Source organism: Triticum aestivum, chromosome 4A (genome assembly GCF_018294505.1).
Source record: "Triticum aestivum cultivar Chinese Spring chromosome 4A, IWGSC CS RefSeq v2.1, whole genome shotgun sequence".
NCBI classification, from domain to species: Eukaryota; Viridiplantae; Streptophyta; class Magnoliopsida; order Poales; family Poaceae; genus Triticum; species Triticum aestivum.
In genome coordinates, this window is record NC_057803.1 from 391,181,862 (window position 1) to 391,187,861 (window position 6,000).

Sequence of the window (6,000 nt, forward strand, 5' to 3'; positions counted from 1 at the left end):
GCATTGGTTAAGCCAAAGGACATGACGGTGTACTCGTATGAACCACAGCGAGTAATGAAGGCAGTTTTTAGAATGTCCTCTTCACGAACCCTTATCTGATGGTAACCTAAGCTCAAATCAAGTGTAGAGAGTACTGATGAACCAGCAAGTTGATCGTAAAGACTGTCACCTCATTAATAGGTTGATAATCTTGAACCAATCGAATCATTCCATCCTTGTTGTTAATGAAAAGAGAAGGGACAACCCATGAGGAAGAGCTAGAATGAATGAATCTTGTGCGAAGTGATTCTTCAATTTCCTTCTAAAGCTTGAGAAGTTCATGTGGTTACATATTGTATGGGTGCTTGGTGATAGCAGCGGTGCCTAGTTTCAAGTCGATGAAAAACTCGATAGCTCTAGTAGATGGTATTCCTGGAAGTTCTTCTGGAAAGACGAGTATTCCTGGAAGTTCTTCTGGAAAGACATCCTAGAATTCACGGATGACCGGGATGTTCACATGTTAATCAATGGTGCTGCATTCAAAGCATCCATCACGTATGTCTGGGTTTCGGCATTCTGGATTAATTAAGCCTTGTAGGTGACTATCTGGCAGAAGGGTGATGAGGTGGACTGTTTTGGCGGCAGAGTTGATCAAAGCATTGTGGATTTTCAACCAATCCATACCAAGAATGACATCCATGTTGGAAGGTCCAAGGGAAATAAGAGAAGCAATGCAAGCTAGACATTCAATTTCGATTTGGTTGTGGGGGCTTACCATTGTGGTTTGGCACTTGTACCCTGGGGTTTGAATTGCTAAATGAGTGGGCAAACATTCCATAGCTAATCCATGTAAGTGAGCAAATTGTTGGCACATAAAGGAATGTGATGGTCCGGAATCAAAGAGAATAGAAGCTGCAACTGAATTAAGTCGAAGGGGTCCCATGATGATAGTTGGTTCCTTTTGTGCTTCTTCCGCATTAACATGGTTGGCATGGCCTATTATAATAGCAGACGGCCTGACATTGGAATTTCTAGGAGGACAAGCCCGTGTATTCTGAGAATGATTTGGGCAACAGTTGATAACACAGTGTCCTTGTTGTCCAGACCTGTGGCATAAACCACAATTAGGAGGAGAAGCTATAACAGTGGGCTGTCCACCTTGAATTTTGAGTTGCTTCTGTGGTGGGGGAAGATGAGGTGCAACATAAGAAGGCCTCGGCGCAAAGGCATGTCAGTGATGGCCATTATGCAGAATCCACACTCTATGCTTTTGAGAAGACGGGTCCGAAGTTGACCCAACGTCACCAGTGCATTTCAGCGACTCCTAGTACTCAGCCTGACTAGTTTCAGCCTGAATAACTTTGCAGATAAGCATTGCAAAATCTATGAATTCATGGAGATTAAGGGCATGCTTCAGATCAGGATCTTGTCCTTCATGGAACTTCTTTTGCTTGAGTGCGTCAATGGATATGTCATCTTCAGCATAGCGAGATAGGTTGTAGAATTCCCTTTGATATTCGTCCACTGTCATCTTGCCCTTAGTGAGGTTGCGGAATTCCTTCTTCCTTTTGTCTATCAGTCCTTGAGGAATGTGACGTGTACAGAAGGCAGTCTGGAATTCAAGCCAAGTGGTGATTTTTCCAATGTGCAACGTACGCCTGTGGCTTTCCCACCATTGAGCTGCTGGACCTTTTAGGTGAAATGCCGCAAAGGTGATGTAACATTAGTTGACTCCATCTCAAACAAGATGTCACGAAGCCAAACGCCAAGCTTTCCATCCACGCAAAGGAGAGTCTCATCCGCTCACGGAGGAAGGCCTTCGATCTTGTATCTTCACAGCCCATCAGTCTGGCCCAGGTCACATAGCCCAGACGCCCGGAGACCCCCCAATCCAGGACTTCCTCAGTAGCCCTTGAACCAGACTTCAATGACGATGTGTCCGGCGAGCAGGTTGTCTTCGACATTGCAAGGCGGGTTCCTCCTCTGAGTACTCCAAAGCAGTTGATCAAAAGAACTGTATCCGGCTCTGTATAATAGTAACAACCCTTAACTACAAGGGAAAAATTACTTAAACAAAAATAGGCTACGTCCACTGACAGCCTTTTTGGCAAGACGATATGTTTTGGCCTTATTATTATTATGAACAATTTTTAGCCTCCCGCCTCGTATTTCGAGGCATGGCCCTTTTTGACACGTCTTGTCAAAGCAGAGATCGTGTCCCCTTGTGGCGGGATTCTCATTAATACGGGTTTGGGTAATCCAACTGTGCTGTTTGGACGACCCTTTGGGAATAGGCGAGTTTCAAGGCTTGTGGGGGGCGCTTGATATTCAGTGCCTTTATAAGAGGATAAGAATTCATCTCTTCTGCCCACGCCTTCTCCTTCCATGGCCCATCAGTCCTCGAGCTCCAGCGCCCAAGTCCCAATCTTTCCCATCGCCCCCAAATACTCCGGCCATGTCTGGATCTAGCTCGCGATCTTCCCCAATAGTCATCGGAGGCGAACTCTTTAGATCCGAGGATGATGGAGAGTGGGTCACCTTCGCGAGCCTCCCCGCCTATAGCCACGGACGACACCAAGGTGTTGTCCCGAAGGGCTTCTTCGGGGCACGGGGCGGTATGGGAGGCCGCCAGAACAGCGCCAGAGGGTAATACCTCGGCCGCCAAAAACACAGGGGGAGCAATCCCCTCGGGGACTGGTGGCGGGGGTCTAGATCAGTCCGGCTCCCAGCCGAACACTATTTCGGAAACCCAAGTGGCTCCGGAATCGAATAAACATCCTATGTCAAAGGAGTGGGTAGTGCCAACTCCCGCGGCAACCTTCGCTAATCCGGAGGTGCCGAACACGCTGATGGAGGCACTTCAACGTGCTTCCATCGTGGAGGAGCACCGCACCCTAATGGGTGTGGTGATTGAAAAGATTTAGTCCGCCAAGAGTGGGATGAACGAAGCCTTTTACTAGCCTGCTAACAGGCTTCGAGGTATGCAATGTAATATTCCTGACCGCCTTTCATATGAAAAAGATGCCTATGTACAGATGATAGCCCCTGAGACTCTGGTCGTCCCCTTCTGAAAAAAAGGGAGAATAGAGGATCAATTATTTTCACAGGAGATAATATACGTTTATATGTTGAAATGCAGGCTTCACTGTTAGCGGCGACCTCCTAGGCCGTGTATGAATCCGAACTTAAATGTAAGCTGGGGCGGGCCAATGCGGCTCTCGTCCGCATCAACAAAATATTTGATGAGGCTCAAGGTATGTTTTAGAACATTTCGTTCATGCTTGTATTAATATGCAGATAGTTAGTCAAAGCTCATGCGCCGCTATGTGTATGATTCCAGGTAGTGGGGCTGCGGTTGAGGCCCATAGGGGTGAACTTGCCCAGGCCCAGGAGCAGGCGAGGGTGAACAAGGCGACCACTGATAAAGCGGCAGAGGACTTCAAGTCCGAGAAGGTTGTCCGCTACAAATACGAGGAGCGGGTGACCGAAGCGGAGCAGGTGCTCAAGGACGCCGCCGACAAGTGCAAGTCCATAGAGGAGAACAGTAAATCCCAGGCGACCGACCTTGCCAAGGCCCTTAAACAGACCAAGGAGGCACGGGCCGAATCCCGAGCCGTGTGTGAGGAGATTGAGAAGGGCAGGTAAATAGCCGCTGGTAAGCTGTTTCCCTTAGAGAGTAAATTCGGCAATCAGACGTATGTTCTACTCACGCGACTATTGAGTGCTCCAGATGCCTTTGCGGAAATTCCGAAGAGCGCCGCCAACGCCGCAATGTTCTTTCGGGCTTAGGAGGGGCACGCCATGGAGAAGCTATTCTGTTCCCAGTTCGTGGCGCGGGAGTGCCCCATGATACTGAATGACCAGATGGCGCAGTGGGCCGAGATGCATAGGATTTCCGGATTGGCCATGCGGGACGTCATAGTCTGGCTGTGGCCAACCAAACCCGTTCCGAGCAGCTATTTCGGTCTAGTGCAGCGACTTGTCCGGCTGGGCCAAAATGAAGGCTGCCATCGTGGCCATCGAAGCTCCGCTCGGAGGCAAGGACCACCGTACGCCGGAGCGCTACTTTGAAGACGTCCTGGAAGGTGCCTGCTTGATAGAGGGCCAATGCTCAAAGGCATCATGTTCGAGTGAATGTGTCCGAACTGCCCGAATGTTGTATAAGCCAAAGCTTTGTAATATAAACCAAGGCCTTGTATTATATTTATGTTGTTTATCTTTTAAAGTGTTTTTCCTCCTATGCGGCCGTTTATATCCCTAAGAGTTTGCCAGTAATCAGCTTTAGCCCCCATGTAGATACTACGGGGTTTTTTGGAAGAGCACATGACCACACGTTGACCCAATGTCTTGGTCCGTAAAGGAGGTGTCACTGCAGTGAACCAGGCAATCGGACTATGCGGCTTTACCACTCTCACTTAGCCATAGGAGCTTGACAATGGGGTTATAAGGTAGCCCCTGGTGCGTATACGGCTATCCAAACTTGGGTGCCTTATGCGTGTGACCGGGAAAGGTGAGCCCTTCGTGTAATACGGAGGAAATCGCTAGAGATTTAGTAAGTCATCGAATTGCTGACCAGCTCTCGCCGCATCACGACTGTCAGTTTTTGGCTTTCTCTACGGAGGTGTTTGACCGGGCCAGTCGAAAACACAATCGCAGCAGTTCTCCCTTTACTACCTTAGCCGAAAAAACAGAACGCAATGTGGCAAGCACAAGAGCCGGGCAACCCAACTATTGACCAAAGACGTGACTCGGAGCTGATACATACTCCCCCCGTTCGAAAACACTTGTCATCAAAATGGATAAAAAGGGATGTATCTAGAACTAAAATACATCTAGATACATCTCCTTTTATCCATTTTCGAGGACAAGTATTTCCAGACGGAGGGAGTATAATGCTGTATTCGGGACGCCGAACTATACTCTGAGAGTGTTCGGACTTTTTATATCGCTTGAAATAGAGCCCCTGGCGATTTAAGTCGTACCAAGGTGTATATGCCAATTCAGATTTAGAGTGGGAAAACAGATTAAGAAATAAGCCAATACCGAACAATGTTGGGTGAAATAGTTTCCATTATAGTCTGATTGATATGTCAAAACGTATTTTTGCAAAACATGCCATAAGCATCTAGCCCATTTTACATGCCGAGAATAAGGGGAAGCTGTATACAGGTCCTAAATTTGAAAAGATGATCTTGAAGATCCTTTGGACACTCTGCCGCACGTCTGCGCCGCTGTAACACCCCGGATGTAACTTTCCCAATATGTACTCCAACTCTTGCCGTTTTTGGCCTTAAGTTATTTTATTTTCTCGGGTTCGGGTTTTTGTCTCCGTGTGTTGTTGTCGTTTTCATGCATCTCATATCATGTCATCATGTGCATTGCATTTGCATTCGTGTTCATCTCATGCATTCGAGCATTTTCCCCGTTGTCCGTTTTGCAGTCCGGTGCTTCGTCCTCCTCCGGTGGTCATTTCTACCTTTCTTTCGTGTGTGGGGATTAAACATTTCCGGATTGGACCGAGACTTGCCAAGCGGCCTTGGTTTACTACCGGTAGACCGCCTGTCAAGTTTCGTATCATTTGGACTTGGTTTGATACTCCAACGGTTAACCGAGGCACCGAAAAGGCCTCGTGTGTGTTGCAGCCCAACACACCTCCAAGTTGGCCCAAAACCCACCAAAACCCTCTCCATCATCTAGAGCGTTCGATTACGATCGCGTGGCCGAAAATCGCACCTCATTTGGACTCTCCTAGCTCCTCCTATGCCTATATATAGACCCCCTCCTCTAAATTCGCGGATCCCCTCTCTCAAACCCTAAAAATCGGATCTCCGCCGCCGCCGGATACGTCCGGACAGAGCCGGGCGCGTCCGCTGCCACCGCCTGCCCAACCGGGAGACGCCACGTGTCCCCGGACAGCCTCCTCCGCCGCGGCCCGCAGGAGCCCGCATCCGCCCCCCCCCCCGGCCCATCTGTCCAGGGCCGCCGCCCGCACCCGCGCACCCGAGCGCCACCGCCTCCTTC